The 11,535-nt window shown below is 34.1% G+C and overlaps 1 pseudogene; it reads right to left on the bottom strand.

Annotated features, from left to right (window-relative positions):
- Positions 1 to 422: 422 nt before the first annotated feature.
- Positions 423 to 11,289, bottom strand: LOC120113568 (annotated as a pseudogene).
- Positions 11,290 to 11,535: the final 246 nt, after the last annotated feature.

Here is an 11,535-nt window from a genome sequence, read left to right as displayed (position 1 = left end):
TTCATTTACCCCTAATAAAAATGTCTATATTCTTAGATTTCCAATTTTTTAATAAAAATGTTAACCCTAGGTTCAAATTACAAGAGATTTATCTCGGATTGAAGTAAACTAATTGAATTGGCTCGATTAGATTTTTGTGTCGAATAAAAATAAATACAAGTTTGAACCGTTTCCTTCAAAATATTAAGATCCCAAATTCAGTAAATTTGGGATTTTTTTCCCTCTTAAATGGAGATGTCTATTTTACACAGCTAGACCCAAACAAGAGAAGATTGCAAGCAAAAGAATTAAGATCTATCTTTAATTCTACATGGGATGATGTCTATATATGAGTTCTTTGACAATATACCAAAACACAAGAAGCATCCATTTCTCTAATCTTACACACAATCTGGCCTAGAACTAAGTAGGGTCAGTTGTTCTTACCAAGTAACTAAATCTTAACTTCATGTTCCTTCTTTCATTATTACGTGCATTTAACTATCACATCACATGGGAAAAGAAGAAGCTGAAGCTTCACCTATCCTTTAATGATTCTTCTCCCAGAACTTCAAGTGTTGCGGCAGGTGAACTGGTATTTGAAGTACCACTAGATACTGAAAGGGTTGGAGTAGGACCAGGGGCTGCCAAGTTGGGGGACGCAGGGGAATGTATAGGATAATGTCCCGAGGGCGACGGTGATGCCAGGTGTTGGGATGCTACTGCCATTGGTGAAAGGCTGTTCCAAATTCAAACTTGGAACATTTTCCTGAGATGCATGCATGTTGGTCTTTATCCTGCATTGCCAAGAATTTGCTGGAGTCATTATTTTGACGTCTGTGATGTCTATGCTACTTGAACTTGACTATAGTCCACTGCTCGCATTTGTGTGGGACACAATGTCAGGTTGTTTAAAGACGAATTTGTGCCAAACTAAACACTTCCATCTTTCCCATTTTCCGAAAAGAAAGTCTTTAATCTTGAACAAAAATACAATATACAATACCAAGTGAACATGGAGAAATGGTGAAATTTTACCTGTTGTGGATGTTGACATAATCTGTTTCGTCTAATATCTCCTCCTGTCATAAGCAAGCATCACAAAAGAAATTAGCATGCAAGTCCTATAAACCATGATGGCGGTCGTGATCCATGATATCAGGCCACAACTAGAGGATGATATATGTATAACTATCATGGAGAAGAGAAACCCATACGAAGGTCCCAAAGATGGCTTGTCCCTGGATTTCCCCAAGAATGCATGATTGCATTGTACTGTATCCAAAGGTTCGGATATTTACCTGAAGTAGTTCTTCGATAACATCCTCCATGGTGATAACACCAACCATCTCTTCATTTGATGGGAATTCAGGAATAGGACCATTTTCAATGTCCAATATGCTCAGTATGAACAACCTCTGGGCCGCTCCTTAAAGGCAGGAGTAACTGGTGGACTCTATGTCTGCTGACCTCCATCACTGTTAGTGAAATATGTTTGAACATCTTGTGAGTCCAAATTAAGCTCCAAATTTTGGGTACTGACACCAATCTTACGATCATCTGGAAGTAAATGAAGACTGGTGATATTTAGTAAAGAAGAACCAGATCAGGCAACCTAATGAAGCTAAGCTCGATCAACCTAACGGATTCCATAATTACAAGCCCTTATCTAGTTAATAATGTGGATCGTAACTTGGGCAAAATTAGTGAGAACTGAAAAGTGCTTGTTTCTCAAAGCCATTTCTAAGAAAACCTTGGGTGGTAATTACCGGGCAAAGTAATATGTTTTTGAGAATTATTCTGTTTTATTATGTATATTCTCACCTTTTCTTGATGTCTCAGGCTCGCCTCCTCGCATCTTACAGCTGTCCTTAAACTCAAGATTTTCCTTGCTCTTATTCAGATCCTTATATTCCACAGCGAGGTGACTCTGACCATTTTGGAATTCATTAAGAATGTCGTATAATGGCATGTCCTCTGATACCCTGTAGGGTGAACAAAAAGCATAGAGGAATAAATTGAGCTCCCCTGCACTAGGGTAAACAAAGGCAATAAAGCTGATCCTGGATACCCCAAAGGGGGATATATCCATTGTTAACTCTCATGTTCTTATCACTAGGCAACCTATTTAGAAACTAAAAGGTGTACTATAACAAAAAGAAGATTCTATACCGTGGGATTTTTCTTATGATTATTTTTCTCAGAGGGACTGGACCTTCTGAATCAATTGTTAAGATTTTTAACCTGCATGTTTCAAGCCAAACCAAGAAGAAGAATCTCTAATTGAAGATATGAAAACAGAAAAAGAAATTAAAGTTAAGCCATGTGCAAGATAAGAGAACGAATACTTTAGGTTATATTATAGACTAAAGTGAGGAGAATGACTGTTGGGAGAACTTTTAGACAAATGATTCAGAAACTAGAGGAAAGTGCATCAGAAGGAATTCAACACGATGGTCAAAGACTCAGAATCAATATATGAACTGAAGAAAGAGAATCAACATATGAATTGCTTTCTAGATATAGAATCAGGCAAGCAAGTTACAAGGCATTTTTAAGATGTCTCCAGCATGGTTATCATGATACTCATGGCATTCAGCAAAGCATAAAAGGGGCATCAAGATATTCTATAAATCCAAGGAATTATCGATAAAATAAACAAGCAATTGCAGCTCAATTTCAAATTACTAATGCATATACTTATTTGACTTTCCTTATAGATATTGTAGTGACCTGTTAGGTCCAGGAACCATTTTCATTACCGGTAGCTATTAATCATCCCACTGCAACTCACTGTTTTACCTTATTCATCAACTTCTCTCGTTTTTTAAAAATAAAAATGGATTGAATTAGGACAATGAGAGGCCAGAATCAGATCATAAGACCAAGAAATAAAAATGAATGGGTGGGAAATAAATATAAAGTACCCTACAAGTATAGCTTATACAGAGAAATGTTTCAGTGAAATGCAAAGATTAAGACAAAAAAACTTAGAACATAAGAGTAGTAGTAAAATCCTACGGTTGCAATATGCTGGAATCTGCGAACCCAAAATCAAGAGTTGTATCCAGATCAAGGGAAAATGCATTTGAAATTGGCGTCATGGCAACTTTGGCAGTCTTTTCGGCCATTTCAAGTGGCCCGGCAATGATAGTTGTCTCATCAAGAGTTGGATCCCCACCTTTCCCAGCCTAAAAAAACCGTACATGTACCGACAGATAAAGAAAATCTAAGGAATGCATGAAACAATTAAAACATAAGCCACAAGGCGGATGTTGCTTGTACAAATTCATAGAAAATGGAGTTCTGCAAATGATTGCCACCGGGTCCTAAACTACAAAATTCAATACCTCATTTCCATGAATATCCATAAAAGTCTTTAGCTCTGCTCTCCCAAGTACGTGTCGACACCGTTTTTCGTTTGGAACATTAAAAAATAGATGTACGTCACGACTTTTGAGGAATTTTAATTTTTTTTAAATCGAATTAATTCAAAAAAGATTGGAGTCGTCATCGACCTTTTGATTAGATATGTCAAATATCTAGAAAACGTCTTTTAAACAAATTTTAGAAAAATCATTTAAAGACGAAAATTGGTCTGCGTTTAACCAGAAATTTATTTTTAAGGATTCAGGGGTCGGTTACGCGTGGGGAATGATAAACACCCTCACAGCGCCCAAGATTGTATCTCTCGATTATACGTTGTCGAAAACGATGAAATTTTACAAATTTGAACTCGAAATTTAAATTATGATCATTTTTATTTCTATGATTTTTTTTGGAATGATTGAATTCATTTTTTTTTTAAATTTGATTCGATGAAAGATTCAATTCACTCGATTTTATTTAAAAAGGATGTCTTTTTGCTACATGAATTAAAAGAAGTTAAAATCCAATTATGTTTGACGTAATTTCGTTAACTCATGATGCAAGACAACATTGCATTGGAATCTTGTGGAAAATAAGTAATCAAATGCATGATTTATGAGTGCAATAGTAATAAATGTAATGTACAAAATAGAATAGATATTCCTATGAAGTAACAAATAAATAAATAAACTAATGAAAAAAGTAACAAGCTAAAGTAAATAAAATACATAATAAATATTTACGTATCAAGATAATCGTGTCAAAATTAAAAATATATAAATGAAAGATTTATTTAAAACGATTAAAATATAACTAATTGACTCGATATATCATAAATATCAGTAAATAACAAAATAATATTAACATCATTTTATTCGAATAACCCTTGAAAGAGAACTCCAGGTATTTGGAAGTCTTCCATAGGTTAGTCGAATAATTAACATAGAATCTCGTGAAATTTCTAAAATTTTAAAAATAATATTTAAAATATGAATATATAAAATTATATACAATATATATTAATATGTACCATATATTTAGAATTTAATTTTTACACACTTTAGGAATACTAATTGAAAAATACAAAGACTAAAAAAATTAAATTAGTAAATCTATAAACTTGAAACAAACGAGTACTAAATAAAGATAATAAAAAAACAAAAAAGGCAAACATGGATCAATACCATTTTATTTCATGACAACAACCCAATTGAAATACTGATCACATTCGAATATAGAATTAATATTAGAAATTAAAATCCTAAATAAGCATTTTGAACTAATATTAGTGATAAGGACCAAAACGTAATGACTGTGAAATTAACAACCATAAACAATAATTTATCCAAACCATAATAATAAGTTTGCAGTAACTAGATTGAAATTAAACATAAAAGATATGCATTAGGACAATAATCTAAATGTAAAATCACGCTAAAATCTGAGGGACTAAAGTATGATTATCCCCAACTATTAAACCGAAAATACACAACATACAAAAAATGGATTTATTACAAGCTAAGGCCATAAACATCAAACATAATTGCAAAACAGACACTACACATGACTAAAACATAAATACACGACATAGTTAAAGGGATTAAAGCCAAATTAACCCCTAAAGTTTCACTATATAACCCACATTTCTTTTTTTCATTTGTAACTAAAACCCCCCAAAAAAATCTCTCATCTCTCTCAACTCTCTCTTCTCCTCTCGCCGGCGACCCCATCGAAAACCTACACCGTCACTCCAACCACTTCTCCGACCATTGTGAGCGGTGGCTGAAGTTCATAAAAAATCCCCTAAAAATCTAAACACATCGATCTACTCCCCTAAACCTAAATCGAAGCCAAAAACGCCTAAGTAAGGACTGTATACCCCCTAAACTAAGACCCAACCTCTCAGTTTCCCTACTTCGGCGAAGCCATAACTCCGACGAGACCCACAAAAACCGATAAAGGTTTTCACTTTTCTTTTTATTACTATATTTTTTGTATTCGAAATATGCTGGAAAATAAGGGGAAAAAACTTTTTACCTTTAATTTTTTTTGCTTTCCGAAAATGAGGAGAAAAAGAGTTCTCTCCAGCTTTTCTTTGTTTGGGTTTTATACCCATTTTTAACAAAGATTTTATGCGATTTGTTTACAATAAAAAATCTAATCTCACTTGTTTCTGACATCCACTGTGCATGGTTGTTGATGATGGAAACCGACCACGCAGGGGATAGACTCTCAATCGGGTAGGTGAGGTCATTTAATTGTCTTGGATTTGATGAGATTCGATTTGGTGGCTCTGTCTTGATGGCAGCTTCGCTGATCGGCGCGGCTAGAAGGTGAGAAAATATTGGACTATGGCGACACAAGCTTGGGCAGTGACTGAAGAGGCACATTAGGGTTAGAGTTAGATTAGGTTAGTTTAAGGTTGATTTGGGTTAAATGGTAAATGTGTTGGCTGGGTTTGTAATTTGGTTTGGGCCCGAATTATTGGGTTTGTAATTGGGCCTGAGTTTTGTAATATATATATATATATCTATATATAACACAAAAAATAGTGATTACAACTGCCCCTCTTTGCTCATTGCTTTGGAACAGGAATGGAGCAAATATATAAAACGACATTTTTTGGCGCGATCACTGTTCTTCGAGCTACGAGTTCTTCTCATTACAAACTCATCATCGGGGATGTCAATCCACCTCATTCTGTTATGGATGAGACACGGTTAAACAAGTTCTTTTCATCACACACTTCTTCAGGTGGGAAATATCGGTCCACATCATTTTGTGATCGAATCGAGCAAATGTTGAACACGTTATTCTCATTATGAACTTCTTCTCTAGGAAACATTAGTGTCGGTGCTGATCCAACTCCTTATTTGATGGAATCGAGCGTGTTGAATAAGTTATTCTCATTATTAACTTCTCCTCTTGGAAACGTTGACCCAACTCTTTTTTTATGGAATCAAACCTAGTGCTGGTGTTGATCCAACTACTTATGTGATGGAATCGAACAAAGGTTGAACAAGTTCTTCTAATTATGAACTACTTCTCTCGAAAATGTTGACCTAACTTCTTATATGATGGAATCAAACGTAGTTATGGTGCTGATCCAACTCCTTATGTGATAGAATCGAATAATGGTTGAACAATTTCTTCTTATTATGAACTTCTTCTCCCTCATCGGATGAGTTTTTCTCACTATGAACTCTTTCCTAAATGTAGTGACTCGATAGTCCTCAAGTCTTTGCTGAGATTCACTTTATTCAATGGTGAAAAGTTGGACTGAATATTTGCTAAAATATTGTTCTCGTGCACTGAATCGTGAAATAAAATCTTTGTTGACTTTTTGAAATTCTGTCAAATATTCAAAACATAATGAAAAATGAATATATTCTCAAATTTTTGCAAATGCCTAAATATGTATGCATGATATCCTTAGTGTTGCAAATTTTATTGTCTAGTGAATCTTTTCTTCTTTATCTTCGCTGAGTTTTCGTCTTTGTTGGGTCAATTTTGAAAACGACACTGCTCATTCGCATTGAAGTGATCTGGTCACTTTCGGGGAAAATGCTTGACTTCTTTACACGAAAAAGTCAAGTTAAAAAAAGATATAACTAAAAAGGTTTCTAGGGAAACAATCCTAAGAAGGACTCAAACGACATTATAGAGAAACGATCCTAAGAAGGACAAATAGTTCATCAAAATAGATTTTACAAGCATCCTCATGAGTGGGAAACAAAAAATTTATCATGTTTGTATGAAATGATGATTGTATGATACAAAGATGCAAATTCATACTAAAATTGTTTATGACATACTCAAGTTATCAAGTCTACTACTATCTGTTCTACTAGCCCACTCCTTGAGTGTTGGACCTTGTGCCCAAGCTAGTCTGCTTTAAAACTGCTTTAGTGAATATTATCAAATACTCACTCTCTATGCTATGATAGACATCAAGGTGCGACTAAGGGTTATGCATCTCGGAGCTCATACACCCTTCCACTCTACCTTGGATATGGCCCCATAATTCTCTGCATCAAAAACTATACCCCTGACTAACCCACATTTCTTCTAAAGAATGTTAAGGTCTCGACAAACATAGTTAGTTAGAAGGGCCTCGGCCCTATCTAAAGATATATCCAGACTGAATCTATACTTTCGATAATGCTAGCATTTTCTAAAGAACTCGGGTGTCCTGGTCATTTTCCGAACATCATCTAAAGCTATTTTTATATCATCCTAACAAATCTTGTTTCTAAGTGTAATTATATCATTAATATTCTCACTTGCAGTCTTATTTGATGATAAAAAGAAGTGTTTGGGTACCACGAGTCTAATTCCCTTAAAAACTAACATTTTTACCCAAAACAGACTGAAAGTATCGATACTAATCAAAGAATGTCGATACTACTGCAAAAGTTTCGATACTTTATATAAGTATCGATACTTTTAAACATTTTGTTCTGCCTAGTTTCGAAACTTTATGGGAGTTTCGAAACTATGACCCAAATTTTCGATACTCTTGACAGAGTATCGATACTCTTGCCTAGAAACTCATAAATTTCCCAAAAACGAAGAACTAGTATCGATATTATCCCAATAGTATCAATATTTTACCTGTAGAAATCATATAATGTTATAATTCAATCCCAAAGACCTTAGTGAGGTCCCCAAACATGCTTAAAGTTTTATTTGATCAACAAGGGCTACAATAGAGGCTTTAAACACGTTTATATCTCTAAAGAAAGAATTTCACCATAAAAATGCTTATCATGCTCAACTCAACCATTTAAACTATTTTGAACTTCTAATGACTCACTAAGAGTATGAAAGAGTTGTAAAGGTGTAACCTTGCTTCTTGGATGGCTAGAAACTTTCTCAACTCACTCAGATTCAACTTTTCTTTTCCTTTAGCTCTTGAGCTTTCTCATATCTCCTTCGCTAAACAAAAATAAGAAAATGGACTACCAATCCATCTAGGGATTGAATAACATCTAAACAAGCTCCATATAACTCAAAACTTAGCTAAAATCCATAGATTCCCACAAATATCTCAAGTGGGTTCTATGGATAAAAACTAGTGAAATAGAGATCAAAATGAAGCTAGAAGGATGAGGTTTAATAATCTTACCTTGGATGGATCCAACTAGGCTTGAATTTATTTGAGATTCTTACTTAAAGAAATATAGAAGAAGAGAGAAAGATAAGAAGATAGGAAGAGTGTTTGATGAGTTGTGTAAGGGGGTTGTTAGTGTGAAAACATAATATAAGGAGGGATTTTCAGCTTCCAAAATAGCTATAGGTAAACTACATTTTCAGTCCATTTATTTTTATTATCATGAATTACTTATAACACCCCCAACCCGTATCCGATCTGGATACGAGTCCGAGATGTCACATTACCTTTTCAAAACCATATACTTGTACAAAATAATAGAAAATTAAAACTTATATAATAAAATCCCATAATTTACATCAGTTTAATATAAACTCACAAAAATAATCAGAGCATATACAACTTAAACTTTTGATTACATGCCAACATTACTTTTCATAACCAAATAACCTACTGTTAAAGTTGCTTCTGATCTGATGGTTGCAAGAGTGATGCTGTCTCAGCCACTTATCCTTCCTCGTCTACCTTCTTAAATCCTACGTGTTAAACACTCACACGCTAAGTCATCGACTTAGTGAGACATAATATGTAATAATACTATAATAAAATGAAGTACAATACATTCAGGCAATGCAAATTACTTAATCATGCAATTCCACATATAAACTCATCAAGTTAACAATTAGGAATTCATAAGAATAATTTCATTAGCCCGTGATACAATACTGAGAACCCAGATATGTGAGTGCATTGAGGTTGTGCACAATTTTTGTCACCACAACTCGTATAAATGCACCGAAGTACTACGTAGAATTGCATAGAAGTGTCGCGTAAAAATGCACCAAATTACCATATAAAATGTCAATAAAGACCATATAGAACCCTCCTTAAGAACTATATACATATTCCGATAACCAAATATATGTCTCAAAGGACCCCATAAATGTTTCAAAGGATAAATATATGTCCCAAAGGACCACGTAGACCCTCGACTCTTGGCATGCCGATTATACCTATAGCTCTCTTCTACATAACATGTGCTTTTTCATTTCACATAGTTTATATCTCACAGATATATCATTTCTTACCTTTTATCACATCACTTATGTAAACTTCTCATACATATTCACATAGATCATTGTCATATAATGCATATCATAGGAGTTCATGTAATGTATCGTATCATGTAATGAAATCATGTATTACCTATGTTGGAACTAGACTTATCACAAGTCTAATTTCCATATCATAATATACTTATTCTATAAATATGCACTCACCTATAGTTCTTTTCTTCCCCTCGTTCAATCTTACAAGTCACTTGTTCCGGAACTCGTTTAGGCTCGGTATCTACATAAATATGATTTCCAAGATAATCGTCAAAATTCTAAACATTAAAGCTCGATCTTAATAACTTAACTATTTAATGCACATAATTTACATTTTCCCTATTAAATAATATTTGTACCCTAATATACAGTACCGATACTTCCTTTAGAATGGTATCGATACCGTACTTGGGTATCAGTACCCAAATTCAATTCGATGTTTCCAGGTATCGATACCTGTCTTCTGGTATCGACACCTATGGTATCGATACTATCCCTTCTGGTATCGATACCTCATGAATATGTTGTCTAAAATGGTCTTATGGTATCGATATTGTTCATGCAGTATCGATACCTACACAATAATATAGCCTATAATAGTTGGGTAGTATCGGTACCCATTCATCTAGTACAGATACCCCTTACCCAGAACATACTTTTTTTACCCAAAAATCATCAGCTCTTTACTTAATTCTTCTATTTTTAACTCCCTTATTGCCACTAAACCTAACTATAATCATCTTAACTATCTTCTATCATTCCAACACCTTATTATCTTCCCCATCTCATTCAAATTCTTGAAACTAAGAATTTTACTAATTTTTCAACATAATCCAAACGCATTTCTAACACTTATTACTTCTTATTCAAACCTATGACAAGTCAAATCCAAATTCTAAATTCTTTTATATATTCTTATTCAAAATTTCACTTATACACTTCTTATATTTAATCATCTATAATTTACAACTCTTTGAGTTTCTATGTCCCTTTTTACCTCCATGTTCTTTCCTAAGGCTTCATCAACCAAAACCACACTTGAATCTTAAGGATTAACCAAATGAAAGCCAACTAACTTTAGCATATGTGGCTTTATTGCTGGAGAAAAAGAACGTTGAAGAAGAAATATCTGAACACTTTTATTTCCCCAAACATGTTCCACGTGGTTATAAAATAACCCCCAACAAATTTTTAATTATTTCATTTGTTTAATGACCCATTTGACCCTTTATTCCTCCTTCTTTTGCTAAATCATCCTACATGAAAATTTTCAATTAGGACCATAAACTTTTCAATTTATCTAATTTAGTCACTGAACTCTAAAATCTCATAATTTGGTCACTAACTCGATGTTTGGGATGTTACATTACTCATCTCCCTTCATTAACTCTCTTGGGCCCTAACTCAAGTCCACTAACAACAACTTGGTCCAATTAATATAATAAGATCAAATGGATCAACTTTGGGTTTCGGGTTGACTCAAACTACTTACCCGAGATTCAGGGCATTAAAACTTTCCCCTCTTAAAAAGAAAATTTGTGCTCAAAATTACCTGGATAGAAAAAATACGGATATTGAAGTTCTATATCTTCCTCGATTTCCCAAGTAGCTTCTTCGACCCATGATCTCCAAAGTACTTTTACCAACAGAATCTTCTTGTTTCTCAGCTCTTTCACTTCCTTGGCTAGAATTCTGATTCAATTCCTCCTCATAAGACATGTCAAGACTCAACTTGACTTGTTCTAAATATAAGACATGTGATGGGTCAGAATGATATCTTTGGAGCATGGATACATGAAACACATTATGAATGTGTTCCAACTCTGGTTGTAAGCTAAATGATAAGATACCAATCATATTCTATCGAGCACCTCGTAGGGACCAATGAAACACAGAGTTAACTTTCCTTTGCGTCCAAAACAAAGTACCTTATTCCACGGGAACACCTTAAGGAACACCTTGTCT

The sequence above is a fragment of the Hibiscus syriacus genome, unplaced genomic scaffold, assembly GCF_006381635.1.
Source record: "Hibiscus syriacus cultivar Baekdansim isolate YM2019G1 unplaced genomic scaffold, ASM638163v2 tig00110210_pilon, whole genome shotgun sequence".
In the NCBI taxonomy this organism is placed as follows: domain Eukaryota; kingdom Viridiplantae; phylum Streptophyta; class Magnoliopsida; order Malvales; family Malvaceae; genus Hibiscus; species Hibiscus syriacus.
This window is presented reverse-complemented; position numbering and strand designations above follow the sequence as displayed.